At 50.6% G+C, this 14,909-nt stretch overlaps 9 non-coding genes and 1 pseudogene across 9 annotated transcripts; all 10 read right to left on the bottom strand.

Moving 5' to 3' along the window:
* Nucleotides 1-632: 632 nt before the first annotated feature.
* On the bottom strand, nucleotides 633-796 carry LOC137066726 (U1 spliceosomal RNA). Its single transcript, XR_010902619.1, has one exon. It is a non-coding gene; the product is annotated as a U1 spliceosomal RNA (small nuclear RNA).
* Nucleotides 797-1,240: 444 nt separating this feature from the next.
* On the bottom strand, nucleotides 1,241-1,433 carry LOC137066869 (U2 spliceosomal RNA). The gene has a single exon (XR_010902749.1). It is a non-coding gene; the product is annotated as a U2 spliceosomal RNA (small nuclear RNA).
* A 1,033-nt stretch (nucleotides 1,434-2,466) lies between these two features.
* LOC137066713 (U1 spliceosomal RNA) lies at nucleotides 2,467-2,630 on the bottom strand. Its single transcript, XR_010902608.1, has one exon. It is a non-coding gene; the product is annotated as a U1 spliceosomal RNA (small nuclear RNA).
* A 444-nt stretch (nucleotides 2,631-3,074) lies between these two features.
* On the bottom strand, nucleotides 3,075-3,267 carry LOC137066867 (U2 spliceosomal RNA). The gene has a single exon (XR_010902748.1). It is a non-coding gene; the product is annotated as a U2 spliceosomal RNA (small nuclear RNA).
* A 1,033-nt stretch (nucleotides 3,268-4,300) lies between these two features.
* On the bottom strand, nucleotides 4,301-4,464 carry LOC137066701 (U1 spliceosomal RNA). Its single transcript, XR_010902597.1, has one exon. It is a non-coding gene; the product is annotated as a U1 spliceosomal RNA (small nuclear RNA).
* Nucleotides 4,465-4,932: 468 nt separating this feature from the next.
* Nucleotides 4,933-5,113, bottom strand: LOC137066886 (U2 spliceosomal RNA; annotated as a pseudogene).
* Nucleotides 5,114-11,616: 6,503 nt separating this feature from the next.
* Nucleotides 11,617-11,780, bottom strand: LOC137066689 (U1 spliceosomal RNA). Its single transcript, XR_010902586.1, has one exon. It is a non-coding gene; the product is annotated as a U1 spliceosomal RNA (small nuclear RNA).
* Nucleotides 11,781-12,248: 468 nt separating this feature from the next.
* On the bottom strand, nucleotides 12,249-12,439 carry LOC137066481 (U2 spliceosomal RNA). Its single transcript, XR_010902398.1, has one exon. It is a non-coding gene; the product is annotated as a U2 spliceosomal RNA (small nuclear RNA).
* A 1,033-nt stretch (nucleotides 12,440-13,472) lies between these two features.
* On the bottom strand, nucleotides 13,473-13,636 carry LOC137066676 (U1 spliceosomal RNA). Its single transcript, XR_010902575.1, has one exon. It is a non-coding gene; the product is annotated as a U1 spliceosomal RNA (small nuclear RNA).
* A 472-nt stretch (nucleotides 13,637-14,108) lies between these two features.
* On the bottom strand, nucleotides 14,109-14,299 carry LOC137066792 (U2 spliceosomal RNA). Its single transcript, XR_010902679.1, has one exon. It is a non-coding gene; the product is annotated as a U2 spliceosomal RNA (small nuclear RNA).
* Between the last annotated feature and the right edge of the window lie 610 nt (nucleotides 14,300-14,909).

Below are 14,909 nucleotides of genomic sequence, written 5' to 3'. Positions count from 1 at the left end.
GAAAGATTCTCTGGAGTCTGACTGTCCGTCCAGATCGGAAAAAAAGTGGGAATTTCGATTCAGCTTGGCGGCGGCAGGCCGAAACCTACGGGCTGGGCGAGGCGGGGTCTGCTAGAACGGCTATAGCTCTTGGACGGAACGAGACAATTTCACCCAAGCCGGTACACCCGTGCACGGGCTCAGTCTGGGGTCAGGCGAGAAAGGACGCGGTGAATGGCCACCTAGTGGCGCTTTAAAATGAAAAAGCAACAACATGAGAGCGGCTATAGGCGAACGTATGTCGCGTGCTTTTTCACAGCACGCGCACGAGACAGTCGTACCATACGACAGAAAACCTCCATCCGAACAACTTTGCCTTTGGGACCACTGCTGTCAATCAACTCGTCCGTTGAATATCAAAGTTTGTGGGAAAAACCACATTCGGCAAACCGGTCGCAGGTTTCGACAACCTCGATGAAAACAGACGCAGTTCAGTTCTCTGAACTCTCCGGGTCACTGGCTGACACAGCAGAAAGAGACAGAAACATAACAAAACTGGTGCAACTTCACCCTTTGGGGCAGTGGGCGGCGCCACAAGCGCCAAGAACCGCACGCTTTTTCCCTCCACGCTATCTGCTTTTAACCAGTGTGTACAGGGGAGAGCGCGAACGCAGTCCCCCACTACCATAAATTATGCAGTCGAGATTCCCACATTTGGGGAATTCGCAGGGGTCAGCACAACCGGAGTGCAATGGCCGAGCCTCGCCCTGGGTGAACCACCTTCCTGATCATGGTGTCTCCCCTGCCAGGTAAGTATGAGTTGCCTGGCCTCCAGGCAGAGGCGCCCTATCCCCCTTCGCCATCCTCAAACACGGTGACCTTCCCCTCCCCCAAGAAAAGGAAGGACGGGGCACCTTCCATTGCTTGACTGCTGCGTGCGTGCGTGCCTGACCTTGATTTGAATCAGGTGTCCCTAATCCATCCAACACAAACCCCTGATTCGACTCATCAGCTCGTTGGTAAAGACTCTCAAATAAGAGGGACATCAAAAAACGTGCTGTGACGGTGATGAGTCAGCCGGCCGGCAACCGACGCTTTTGTTCTTCTTTTTTCCCTATGCTCATATGACCGCAGCTTGCTGCTTTCTCTGTGGCACGGTCATCGTCAACGGTCACCTCATCGTCATTCTGTATGCGCTTCCTGCGTATTTCTGTATTCTCTGACAAAAGTCCAGTGGTGTTGTTGGTTCTTCTATTAGTCACAACAATTCGCAGTCCCCGAAAAGGCACTGCAATACCAGGTCGATGCGTGGAGTGGACGGAGCAAGCCCCGGTTCCGGCTCCATGTGCCAAAAATCAATTTAATATGCAGTCCCCGGATAGGGGACGTATCAGATATTAAACTGATAAGAACAGATACTACACTTGATCTTAGCCAAAAGGCCGAGAAGCGATGACACAATGACGCAGCGGCAGGGGAGCCGGCAAAGGCGACGCCCATCTGGGAAGCGGTGAGGGGGGGGAGGGTTGGCAAAGGCCGTACGTCGTAGAGACCTGAAACTTTGAGGGATGGTACTAGCCACTCGCTCTACAACATCACCAAGGCTGGCCCCCCGATGGGCCCGGCGGTGGCGCTACAGCCACCGAAAGTACGAAATGGCTCGTAGCTCCCAAACCGCACGCCGCAGAACCAAGTGTCTTATATCATCGGAATCCTTGGCTCGAGCCGAGCGAGACGCATGCCTCGGATTCGAAGGTTGCGCTGGCGAAATTTTCGGGTATTTGGGATTTTGTGAAAAACCTACTTTTGCACACTAGTCCTAGGTCTTTTGCCCGATCTGGCCCAAACCAGTGCAGAAAGATTCTCTGGAGTCTGACTGTCCGTCCAGATCGGAAAAAAAGTGGGAATTTCGATTCAGCTTGGCGGCGGCAGGCCGAAACCTACGGGCTGGGCGAGGCGGGGTCTGCTAGAACGGCTATAGCTCTTGGACGGAACGAGACAATTTCACCCAAGCCGGTACACCCGTGCACGGGCTCAGTCTGGGGTCAGGCGAGAAAGGACGCGGTGAATGGCCACCTAGTGGCGCTTTAAAATGAAAAAGCAACAACATAAGAGCGGCTATAGGCGAATGTATGTCGCGTGCTTTTTCACAGCACGCGCACGAGACAGTCGTACCATACGACAGAAAACCTCCATCCGAACAACTTTGCCTTTGGGACCACTGCTGTCAATCAACTCGTCCGTTGAATATCAAAGTTTGTGGGAAAAACCACATTCGGCAAACCGGTCGCAGGTTTCGACAACCTCGATGAAAACAGACGCAGTTCAGTTCTCTGAACTCTCCGGGTCACTGGCTGACACAGCAGAAAGAGACAGAAACATAACAAAACTGGTGCAACTTCACCCTTTGGGGCAGTGGGCGGCGCCACAAGCGTCAAGAACCGCACGCTTTTTCCCTCCACGCTATCTGCTTTTAACCAGTGTGTACAGGGGAGAGCGCGAACGCAGTCCCCCACTACCATAAATTATGCAGTCGAGATTCCCACATTTGGGGAATTCGCAGGGGTCAGCACAACCGGAGTGCAATGGCCGAGCCTCGCCCTGGGTGAACCACCTTCCTGATCATGGTGTCTCCCCTGCCAGGTAAGTATGAGTTGCCTGGCCTCCAGGCAGAGGCGCCCTATCCCCCTTCGCCATCCTCAAACACGGTGACCTTCCCCTCCCCCAAGAAAAGGAAGGACGGGGCACCTTCCATTGCTTGACTGCTGCGTGCGTGCGTGCCTGACCTTGATTTGAATCAGGTGTCCCTAATCCATCCAACACAAACCCCTGATTCGACTCATCAGCTCGTTGGTAAAGACTCTCAAATAAGAGGGACATCAAAAAACGTGCTGTGACGGTGATGAGTCAGCCGGCCGGCAACCGACGCTTTTGTTCTTCTTTTTTCCCTATGCTCATATGACCGCAGCTTGCTGCTTTCTCTGTGGCACGGTCATCGTCAACGGTCACCTCATCGTCATTCTGTATGCGCTTCCTGCGTATTTCTGTATTCTCTGACAAAAGTCCAGTGGTGTTGTTGGTTCTTCTATTAGTCACAACAATTCGCAGTCCCCGAAAAGGCACTGCAATACCAGGTCGATGCGTGGAGTGGACGGAGCAAGCCCCGGTTCCGGCTCCATGTGCCAAAAATCAATTTAATATGCAGTCCCCGGATAGGGGACGTATCAGATATTAAACTGATAAGAACAGATACTACACTTGATCTTAGCCAAAAGGCCGAGAAGCGATGACACAATGACGCAGCGGCAGGGGAGCCGGCAAAGGCGACGCCCATCTGGGAAGCGGTGAGGGGGGGGAGGGTTGGCAAAGGCCGTACGTCGTAGAGACCTGAAACTTTGAGGGATGGTACTAGCCACTCGCTCTACAACATCACCAAGGCTGGCCCCCCGATGGGCCCGGCGGTGGCGCTACAGCCACCGAAAGTACGAAATGGCTCGTAGCTCCCAAACCGCACGCCGCAGAACCAAGTGTCTTATATCATCGGAATCCTTGGCTCGAGCCGAGCGAGACGCATGCCTCGGATTCGAAGGTTGCGCTGGCGAAATTTTCGGGTATTTGGGATTTTGTGAAAAACCTACTTTTGCACACTAGTCCTAGGTCTTTTGCCCGATCTGGCCCAAACCAGTGCAGAAAGATTCTCTGGAGTCTGACTGTCCGTCCAGATCGGAAAAAAAGTGGGAATTTCGATTCAGCTTGGCGGCGGCAGGCCGAAACCTACGGGCTGGGCGAGGCGGGGTCTGCTAGAACGGCTATAGCTCTTGGACGGAACGAGACAATTTCACCCAAGCCGGTACACCCGTGCACGGGCTCAGTCTGGGGTCAGGCGAGAAAGGACGCGGTGAATGGCCACCTAGTGGCGCTTTAAAATGAAAAAGCAACAACATAAGAGCGGCTATAGGCGAATGTATGTCGCGTGCTTTTTCACAGCACGCGCACGAGACAGTCGTACCATACGACAGAAAACCTCCATCCGAACAACTTTGCCTTTGGGACCACTGCTGTCAATCAACTCGTCCGTTGAATATCAAAGTTTGTGGGAAAAACCACATTCGGCAAACCGGTCGCAGGTTTCGACAACCTCGATGAAAACAGACGCAGTTCAGTTCTCTGAACTCTCCGGGTCACTGGCTGACACAGCAGAAAGAGACAGAAACATAACAAAACTGGTGCAACTTCACCCTTTGGGGCAGTGGGCGGCGCCACAAGCGTCAAGAACCGCACGCTTTTTCCCTCCACGCTATCTGCTTTTAACCAGTGTGTACAGGGGAGAGCGCGAACGCAGTCCCCCACTACCATAAATTATGCAGTCGAGATTCCCACATTTGGGGAATTCGCAGGGGTCAGCACAACCGGAGTGCAATGGCCGAGCCTCGCCCTGGGTGAACCACCTTCCTGATCATGGTGTCTCCCCTGCCAGGTAAGTATGAGTTGCCTGGCCTCCAGGCAGAGGCGCCCTATCCCCCTTCGCCATCCTCAAACACGGTGACCTTCCCCTCCCCCAAGAAAAGGAAGGACGGGGCACCTTCCATTGCTTGACTGCTGCGTGCGTGCGTGCCTGACCTTGATTTGAATCAGGTGTCCCTAATCCATCCAACACAAACCCCTGATTCGACTCATCAGCTCGTTGGTAAAGACTCTCAAATAAGAGGGACATCAAAAAACGTGCTGTGACGGTGATGAGTCAGCCGGCCGGCAACCGACGCTTTTGTTCTTCTTTTTTCCCTATGCTCATATGACCGCAGCTTGCTGCTTTCTCTGTGGCACGGTCATCGTCAACGGTCACCTCATCGTCATTCTGTATGCGCTTCCTGCGTATTTCTGTATTCTCTGACAAAAGTCCAGTGGTGTTGTTGGTTCTTCTATTAGTCACAACAATTCGCAGTCCCCGAAAAGGGGAAGCACACCGTTCCTGGAGGCACTGCAATACCAGGTCGATGCGTGGAGTGGACGGAGCAAGCCCCGGTTCCGGCTCCATGTGCCAAAAATCAATTTAATATGCAGTCCCCGGATAGGGGACGTATCAGATATTAAACTGATAAGAACAGATTTTTTTTTTTCTTTCGAAAAAAGTTTTATTGTCACACATTTCTTTTTTTCCATTCAAACCTCACATTTCTTTTCTTTTTAAACATACATGTTTACACAGATTAAAACCAACAGTTTTGCATTCTTAGTTAAAATCAGTCAGTGTAGTGTGTTGTGTAAAGTCCATGTATGCAAGTCAGTGTGGTTTTAGAAAAAGGGATAAAAGTATAAATAGCAAATAAATACAAGCCAGTTAAAACATAATAAAATCATTCTGTTTAAAAATCTCTGTTGTGCAGGACCGGGGGTGAGTCCCTATCAAGAATGTCCATTCACTCCAGGTCTCCAGAACAGGTTCAGGACTCCCCGCTTCAAAGGCCCAGCGGAAATCCCCTCTCCTCCGGCCCGCTGGCCCGCTGTTCCCGTAGCCAGAGTGGTGAGGGTGCATCTACGGGCGGCCAAGGTCGGTGGTGGCCGGGACCTCTTTGTGCAGCCTCGGCCCCCCCGTCCGAATGACGACGTGCGGCCCACCCTGCAGCGTTGATCTTATCTTCTGCTCGCTCGCGTGGAGGGGGACCGTCACGCGTTTCCCCACCAGCAGGTTTCTGGTGACCCAGATGGCATCCTTTATCAGGTTGAGGGTGAGCCAGAGCGAGGCAAATTCTTGCGATGTTTGGGCTTTGAGGCCCTGACCCACCCCCAGGATGGCGAGCTTGTAGTCCACCTGGGCCCCACCCGCTGGCAGGCACGGGAAAGACAGGGGGCCGGCCCTGGCCCACAGGTCCCGCGCAGCACCGCACTCCCAGAGCAGATGGTGGACGGTCTCCGGGTGGTTGCACCCGGACCGTGGGCAGATGGAGTTTTTGGCCATGCCTCTGGAGTGCATAACCGCCCTGACCGGGAGGATCTCATGAGCCACCATCCACGATAAGTCCTTGTGTTTGTTCTGGAGAGCTGGGTGGGCTGCGTTCCTCCAAACGTCTTTGGCCTCACTTAGTGTGAGGCCTGGAACTGGACTCACCACTTCCCGGTCCTGCACAAGAGAGATGAGGGATTTGTGGTTAGTTAAAATGCTTGCATCATTTGTCTCTAAAAGGAATTTTTTTAAAAATTTCTTTATAAAACTGTACTCTTTTGGCAAATTAAAAGACACTGGGGTTTTCAGGTCGATTGATAAAATTTTTATGCTTCTTAGGTAGGACCCCATCCAGAAACGAGCCATGGCCGCTGTCTTATTCTCTCTGGATGGGGTCAGCGCATATCCGATGTGGAGGGCGGTAAAGCGGCTACCTAAAAACAAGTGGGGGTCCGGGAGGCCTTTTCCGCCATTTTCCTTTCTTTTTTTAAAGACCTCCCTTTTTACTCGTTCCCATTTGGACCCCCACAGGAAATAAAATACCGCCCTCTCCAGGTTGGCCAGGAATCGCCTTGGGGGACTAAAAACAGAAGAAACAAGTAAAATTAGTGGTAAAATTACAGCTTTAAAAACTAAAACCTTGCCTTCAATTGTCAGTTGTCTGAGTCCCCAAAACCCCAGTCTTTGCCTAACTTTCCCTAAGATGTCAGTCCAGTTTCCCCGTCCTCCACCCTCTCTGTCAAATTTTACTCCTAAAACTGTCAGGTCGTTGCCTTTAAAATCCAAATCCAGTCCGCCTGTGTCCACGTTTCCCCACGGCCCGAAGAGCTGGGCCTCGGACTTACTCCTGTTGAGCTTAGCGCCCGAGGCCCGACCGTACCAGTCAGTCAAGTCAAGTGCTCTTCGTACTGATAAAAGGTCAGTCGCTAAAAGGGTTACGTCGTCCATATATAAAACACAGGTTGCGGTCAGTCCACCAGTCCCTGGGACGTCCAGTCCTTTAATCCATTTATCCCTTCTCAAGATTTGTGCCAGTGGCTCAATGCAGGCCACATACAGTAGGGGAGATAAAGGACACCCCTGACGGACGCTGCTGTGAATGTTTACAGCTTTGGATAAATGCCCATTAACTGCAAATTTACTGACTAGACTGTTGTATAGCAGTCCCACCCAAGCTATAAACCTCCCTGGGAACCCCATTTTTTCCAGTACCTTAAAAAGGAACTGGTGCGAGATGCGGTCAAAAGCTTTTTCAAAATCTAAATTTAGGACTACTAGCCGAATGTTTCTGTCTCTCGCGTAACAGATGGCGTCTCTAATCAGTACCAGGCTGTCTGTGATCTTCCTACCGGGCACAGCGCATGCTTGATCCAGGTGGATTACGTCCTCTAAAACAGTTGACATGCGTGTAGCTAAAATCTTACTAAAAAGTTTACAATCAAAATTTAAAAGCGTGATTGGTCTCCAGTTCTTCAAGTCAGTCCTGTCTCCTTTTTTATATAAAAGCGAAACTATCCCTACTCTAAAGCTGTCCGGAAGTCTGTCGAGAGTCTCAAATTCTTTAAAAACTGTCAGTAAGTCTTGTGCTAAAATGTCCCAGAAAGTCAAATAAAACTCCAAGGGAAGTCCATCCATTCCTGGGGACTTCCCTTTTTTAAAACTTTTGAGAGATTTATTTAATTCTAAAAGAGTAAAATCCTGGGCTAAAAGCACATTTGGACTCTTTATCTTTGTTTCTAAAAATTCTAAAACTTCATTTAAGATGCCATTGTGTACATTCTTTGGGCTGTATAAATCACTATAAAAAAGTTCTATTTCCCCTAAAATGTCCTCCATATTTTTTGCCTCCCTCCCTCTAAAAGTTTTTAAGATTGTTATTGAGCCTCCCCGTGAAATAGTCTTTTTAAAAAAATATCTTGTACACTTTTCTCCTTCTTCTATCTCTTTTTCTTTGCATCTTAAAATTACTCCCTTACTTTGAGTTTCGGATAAAACTGACATTTCTTTCTTTACTTCCTTTATTTCCTCCTTAAAATCCAATCCATTATTTAAAAGGTTAAAATATCTCTGCAGTCTTTTTTGCAGCCCCATCATGCGTCTTTTTTCTTTATTCTTTTTCTCCTTTCCTATTTTTCTAAAAAAATGTCCTGTCCTTTGTTTTACCATCTCCCACCACTGTGCTCGTGAGTCAAAAAAGTCTTGGAGGGTCTGCCATTGGCTGAACTGCTCCCTATACTCTCGAACCACTTCCTCATCTTTTAATAGGGAGCAGTTCAGCTTCCACAGCCCTCCCCCTACTGTCACACCCGTGGGTAGTGAAAGGGTGCAGGAGACCATCATGTGGTCAGTGAAGAAAAGGGGGGTCAATGTTGCATCGGTTGGCGGGCAGTCCCTTGTAAAAATATAGTCGATACGAGAGGCTCTGGCGCCATCACCACTGAACCAGGTGTAGCCCTCCTCTCTCTGATGCATTGTTTTAAAACAGTCGACTAACTTAAAATCTTTGACCAATTTATTTAATAAAACCGATGTCTTGTCGACCTTAAAATCTTCTCCTACCCTTTTCCTATCTTTTTTTGTTAAAACACAGTTAAAATCCCCTGCTACCACTAGGGGAGCCCTACCTAACATGTGGGGCTGCAAATCTTCTAAAAGCTTGTATCTGTCATTTTTACTTGTGTAACCATACAAATTTAAAACATTAAAATCCTTACCTAAAAAAGTCAGATTAACTAAAATTGCCCGCCCATCCCTCACCACAGTGCTGCCCTTCACCAAGATGTTGGGATTTTTTATTAAAATGGCCACACCGTCATTTCTGTTAAAATTGGAGCCACTCCAGATGGAGGGTCCTTGGGTCCACAGCTCTTCCCATTTTCTGTAATTGGTTAAAAAGGGCAGAGCACACTCTTGCAATAAATAGATGTCTGACTTAAAATTATTTAAAAATGATAAAACACTCTGTGCTCGCAAAGTAGACCTCACACTTCTCACATTGATTGTAGAGATAGTGAGGGCCATGAGCAGTATGGTTAAAAATACAAGCATTGATGAAAATAAAAACAGATAAAAAGACTACAGAAATTGCATTAAAATCATGTTACTTCTTGTTGCACCTGCCTTTCCTTTTCCCCAGATAAACTGGGGTCAGGAGGGCAAGTGCTCGCCGCCTCAGAATCCACAGAGGAAACCTCTTGTGGATCCTTTGGTGACGATGTTCTTAGCTTAAAGTGTAGAAAGGAGACTTCATTTGGAGAGTCTGCAGGCCACATACGGTTCAGATCTTCCGAAGAGGAACTATCTGGCCGATGCGATGCCCGCAGCCTTTTCTCCTCTGTTTGAAGCAGAGGAGATCTCGCAGACCTTTTCTGCACTTGAGCATTTGGGAGTGAACACTCGGTTTCACTCCCACTATCCACCCCACTAACCTCCGATACGGTGTAGAGGGAGGAAGCCGTTTCATCTTCCTCCTCCTCCATTTTGTCTTTGCTTTTTTCTTGTTGGGGAGTGGCTTCCTCCCCCTTTTCATTAACGAATTCTGACTCCGCCCCTGTGGCCGCCCCACTTCTTTCTTCTTGTCCAATCCCTGAGGCTGGCTGGGAATGTGAAATTCCCGCCAAAACCTCAGGGCCCGCCTCCTCCTCTCTTTGTTCTTTTGATTGTTCCTTTGGTGGGGCGGCCATTTTGTTCCCTTTCAACTTGTTGGCAAAACTTTTAGGGCAATCTCTGTAGAAATGGTTAGCATCTCCACAGAGATTACACCGTCTGCCATTGGTACATTCCTCAAAAATGTGACCAATTTCTCTGCACTTCCTACACACAATTTCTTGGCATGCCTCAGCGAGGTGTCCCATTTTCCCACATTTTCGGCACAATTTGGGCATTCCCTGATAATGAATGTAGCCGCGGTTCTCTCCCAGCACAATCATTGAGGGTAAATGACTCAGACCCTGGAATCCGCTTGGATCTTCCCACTGTTTAATGGGAACTCTCCAAGCGCAATTCCAGATGCCGTCTTCGTCAAGCACCTTGACTGGTGGACTTCGAACCGTGCAAAATCTACCCAGCCATACAGCAACATCATCTCCACTCACTGTTTCATTGAACATTCTAACAATCACTGTTTTAATAGAATTGTCAGAAAGTTTCTCAACATTGAACATGGAGAACTGGGTCTTGCAATGCTCAAATCGTTGCCAGAAATCTTGCAACAAGGAAGCAGATCTAAAACTGACATCGAAACCTTTGTTCAGGGGCAGAGTCATTAAACAATTTAAATCACTGGCATTAAAATTGAGGGTTTTTTGGATGAGCTTCCTGGAGAAGTCTAAACGAGACAACCCCAGGAGCTTACCCTCCACCTCTCTAAATAAAAATCGCACGCTGTGGTGCCTCCGCATGCCGGCACGAGCAGCCGACATGGTGGAGGCACCGACAGCCTAAAAAAACCCGTAAAAGAACAATAAATACAATAAATAGATAAAAGAATAACAGTCTTACCTTAAAACTGCTAACCTGTAAAACCAGCAGGGTCACTCTCCCTCTAAAAAGTTGTACGGCTCGGGACACCAGAAGCTCTCGAGCCAGGAAACCTTAAAGAGGCGATCGCAGTCTCAACCGTTCGACAAGACACTTGATCTTAGCCAAAAGGCCGAGAAGCGATGACACAATGACGCAGCGGCAGGGGAGCCGGCAAAGGCGACGCCCATCTGGGAAGCGGTGAGGGGGGGGAGGGTTGGCAAAGGCCGTACGTCGTAGAGACCTGAAACTTTGAGGGATGGCACTAGCCACTCGCTCTACAACATCACCAAGGCTGGCCCCCCGATGGGCCCGGCGGTGGCGCTACAGCCACCGAAAGTACGAAATGGCTCGTAGCTCCCAAACCGCACGCCGCAGAACCAAGTGTCTTATATCATCGGAATCCTTGGCTCGAGCCGAGCGAGACGCATGCCTCGGATTCGAAGGTTGCGCTGGCGAAATTTTCGGGTATTTGGGATTTTGTGAAAAACCTACTTTTGCACACTAGTCCTAGGTCTTTTGCCCGATCTGGCCCAAACCAGTGCAGAAAGATTCTCTGGAGTCTGACTGTCCGTCCAGATCGGAAAAAAAGTGGGAATTTCGATTCAGCTTGGCGGCGGCAGGCCGAAACCTACGGGCTGGGCGAGGCGGGGTCTGCTAGAACGGCTATAGCTCTTGGACGGAACGAGACAATTTCACCCAAGCCGGTACACCCGTGCACGGGCTCAGTCTGGGGTCAGGCGAGAAAGGACGCGGTGAATGGCCACCTAGTGGCGCTTTAAAATGAAAAAGCAACAACATGAGAGCGGCTATAGGCGAACGTATGTCGCGTGCTTTTTCACAGCACGCGCACGAGACAGTCGTACCATACGACAGAAAACCTCCATCCGAACAACTTTGCCTTTGGGACCACTGCTGTCAATCAACTCGTCCGTTGAATATCAAAGTTTGTGGGAAAAACCACATTCGGCAAACCGGTCGCAGGTTTCGACAACCTCGATGAAAACAGACGCAGTTCAGTTCTCTGAACTCTCCGGGTCACTGGCTGACACAGCAGAAAGAGACAGAAACATAACAAAACTGGTGCAACTTCACCCTTTGGGGCAGTGGGCGGCGCCACAAGCGTCAAGAACCGCACGCTTTTTCCCTCCACGCTATCTGCTTTTAACCAGTGTGTACAGGGGAGAGCGCGAACGCAGTCCCCCACTACCATAAATTATGCAGTCGAGATTCCCACATTTGGGGAATTCGCAGGGGTCAGCACAACCGGAGTGCAATGGCCGAGCCTCGCCCTGGGTGAACCACCTTCCTGATCATGGTGTCTCCCCTGCCAGGTAAGTATGAGTTGCCTGGCCTCCAGGCAGAGGCGCCCTATCCCCCTTCGCCATCCTCAAACACGGTGACCTTCCCCTCCCCCAAGAAAAGGAAGGACGGGGCACCTTCCATTGCTTGACTGCTGCGTGCGTGCGTGCGTGACCTTGATTTGAATCAGGTGTCCCTAATCCATCCAACACAAACCCCTGATTCGACTCATCAGCTCGTTGGTAAAGACTCTCAAATAAGAGGGACATCAAAAAACGTGCTGTGACGGTGATGAGTCAGCCGGCCGGCAACCGACGCTTTTGTTCTTCTTTTTTCCCTATGCTCATATGACCGCAGCTTGCTGCTTTCTCTGTGGCACGGTCATCGTCAACGGTCACCTCATCGTCATTCTGTATGCGCTTCCTGCGTATTTCTGTATTCTCTGACAAAAGTCCAGTGGTGTTGTTGGTTCTTCTATTAGTCACAACAATTCGCAGTCCCCGAAAAGGGGAAGCACACCGTTCCTGGAGGCACTGCAATACCAGGTCGATGCGTGGAGTGGACGGAGCAAGCCCCGGTTCCGGCTCCATGTGCCAAAAATCAATTTAATATGCAGTCCCCGGATAGGGGACGTATCAGATATTAAACTGATAAGAACAGATACTACACTTGATCTTAGCCAAAAGGCCGAGAAGCGATGACACAATGACGCAGCGGCAGGGGAGCCGGCAAAGGCGACGCCCATCTGGGAAGCGGTGAGGGGGGGGAGGGTTGGCAAAGGCCGTACGTCGTAGAGACCTGAAACTTTGAGGGATGGCACTAGCCACTCGCTCTACAACATCACCAAGGCTGGCCCCCCGATGGGCCCGGCGGTGGCGCTACAGCCACCGAAAGTACGAAATGGCTCGTAGCTCCCAAACCGCACGCCGCAGAACCAAGTGTCTTATATCATCGGAATCCTTGGCTCGAGCCGAGCGAGACGCATGCCTCGGATTCGAAGGTTGCGCTGGCGAAATTTTCGGGTATTTGGGATTTTGTGAAAAACCTACTTTTGCACACTAGTCCTAGGTCTTTTGCCCGATCTGGCCCAAACCAGTGCAGAAAGATTCTCTGGAGTCTGACTGTCCGTCCAGATCGGAAAAAAAGTGGGAATTTCGATTCAGCTTGGCGGCGGCAGGCCGAAACCTACGGGCTGGGCGAGGCGGGGTCTGCTAGAACGGCTATAGCTCTTGGACGGAACGAGACAATTTCACCCAAGCCGGTACACCCGTGCACGGGCTCAGTCTGGGGTCAGGCGAGAAAGGACGCGGTGAATGGCCACCTAGTGGCGCTTTAAAATGAAAAAGCAACAACATGAGAGCGGCTATAGGCGAACGTATGTCGCGTGCTTTTTCACAGCACGCGCACGAGACAGTCGTACCATACGACAGAAAACCTCCATCCGAACAACTTTGCCTTTGGGACCACTGCTGTCAATCAACTCGTCCGTTGAATATCAAAGTTTGTGGGAAAAACCACATTCGGCAAACCGGTCGCAGGTTTCGACAACCTCGATGAAAACAGACGCAGTTCAGTTCTCTGAACTCTCCGGGTCACTGGCTGACACAGCAGAAAGAGACAGAAACATAACAAAACTGGTGCAACTTCACCCTTTGGGGCAGTGGGCGGCGCCACAAGCGTCAAGAACCGCACGCTTTTTCCCTCCACGCTATCTGCTTTTAACCAGTGTGTACAGGGGAGAGCGCGAACGCAGTCCCCCACTACCATAAATTATGCAGTCGAGATTCCCACATTTGGGGAATTCGCAGGGGTCAGCACAACCGGAGTGCAATGGCCGAGCCTCGCCCTGGGTGAACCACCTTCCTGATCATGGTGTCTCCCCTGCCAGGTAAGTATGAGTTGCCTGGCCTCCAGGCAGAGGCGCCCTATCCCCCTTCGCCATCCTCAAACACGGTGACCTTCCCCTCCCCCAAGAAAAGGAAGGACGGGGCACCTTCCATTGCTTGACTGCTGCGTGCGTGCGTGCGTGCGTGACCTTGATTTGAATCAGGTGTCCCTAATCCATCCAACACAAACCCCCGATTCGACTCATCAGCTCGTTGGTAAAGACTCTCAAATAAGAGGGACATCAAAAAACGTGCTGTGACGGTGATGAGTCAGCCGGCCGGCAACCGACGCTTTTGTTCTTCTTTTTTCCCTATGCTCATATGACCGCAGCTTGCTGCTTTCTCTGTGGCACGGTCATCGTCAACGGTCACCTCATCGTCATTCTGTATGCGCTTCCTGCGTATTTCTGTATTCTCTGACAAAATTCCAGTGGTGTTGTTGGTTCTTCTATTAGTCACAACAATTCGCAGTCCCCAAAAAGGGGAAGCACACCGTTCCTGGAGGCACTGCAATACCAGGTCGATGCGTGGAGTGGACGGAGCAAGCCCCGGGTCCGGCTCCATGTGCCAAAAATCAATTTAATATGCAGTCCCCGGATAGGGGACGTATCAGATATTAAACTGATAAGAACAGATACTACACTTGATCTTAGCCAAAAGGCCGAGAAGCGATGACACAATGACGCAGCGGCAGGGGAGCCGGCAAAGGCGACGCCCATCTGGGAAGCGGTGAGGGGGGGGAGGGTTGGCAAAGGCCGTACGTCGTAGAGACCTGAAACTTTGAGGGATGGCACTAGCCACTCGCTCTACAACATCACCAAGGCTGGCCCCCCGATGGGCCCGGCGGTGGCGCTACAGCCACCGAAAGTACGAAATGGCTCGTAGCTCCCAAACCGCACGCCGCAGAACCAAGTGTCTTATATCATCGGAATCCTTGGCTCGAGCCGAGCGAGACGCATGCCTCGGATTCGAAGGTTGCGCTGGCGAAATTTTCGGGTATTTGGGATTTTGTGAAAAACCTACTTTTGCACACTAGTCCTAGGTCTTTTGCCCGATCTGGCCCAAACCAGTGCAGAAAGATTCTCTGGAGTCTGACTGTCCGTCCAGATCGGAAAAAAAGTGGGAATTTCGATTCAGCTTGGCGGCGGCAGGCCGAAACCTACGGGCTGGGCGAGGCGGGGTCTGCTAGAACGGCTATAGCTCTTGGACGGAACGAGACAATTTCACCCAAGCCGGTACACCCGTGCACGGGCTCAGTCTGGGGTCAGGCGAGAAAGGACGCG

The sequence above is a fragment of the Pseudorasbora parva genome, unplaced genomic scaffold (assembly GCF_024679245.1).
Source record: "Pseudorasbora parva isolate DD20220531a unplaced genomic scaffold, ASM2467924v1 scaffold_33, whole genome shotgun sequence".
Taxonomy (NCBI): domain Eukaryota; kingdom Metazoa; phylum Chordata; class Actinopteri; order Cypriniformes; family Gobionidae; genus Pseudorasbora; species Pseudorasbora parva.
Note: the sequence above shows the minus strand (reverse complement) of the source record. Positions and strands in the feature narration are given on the sequence as shown.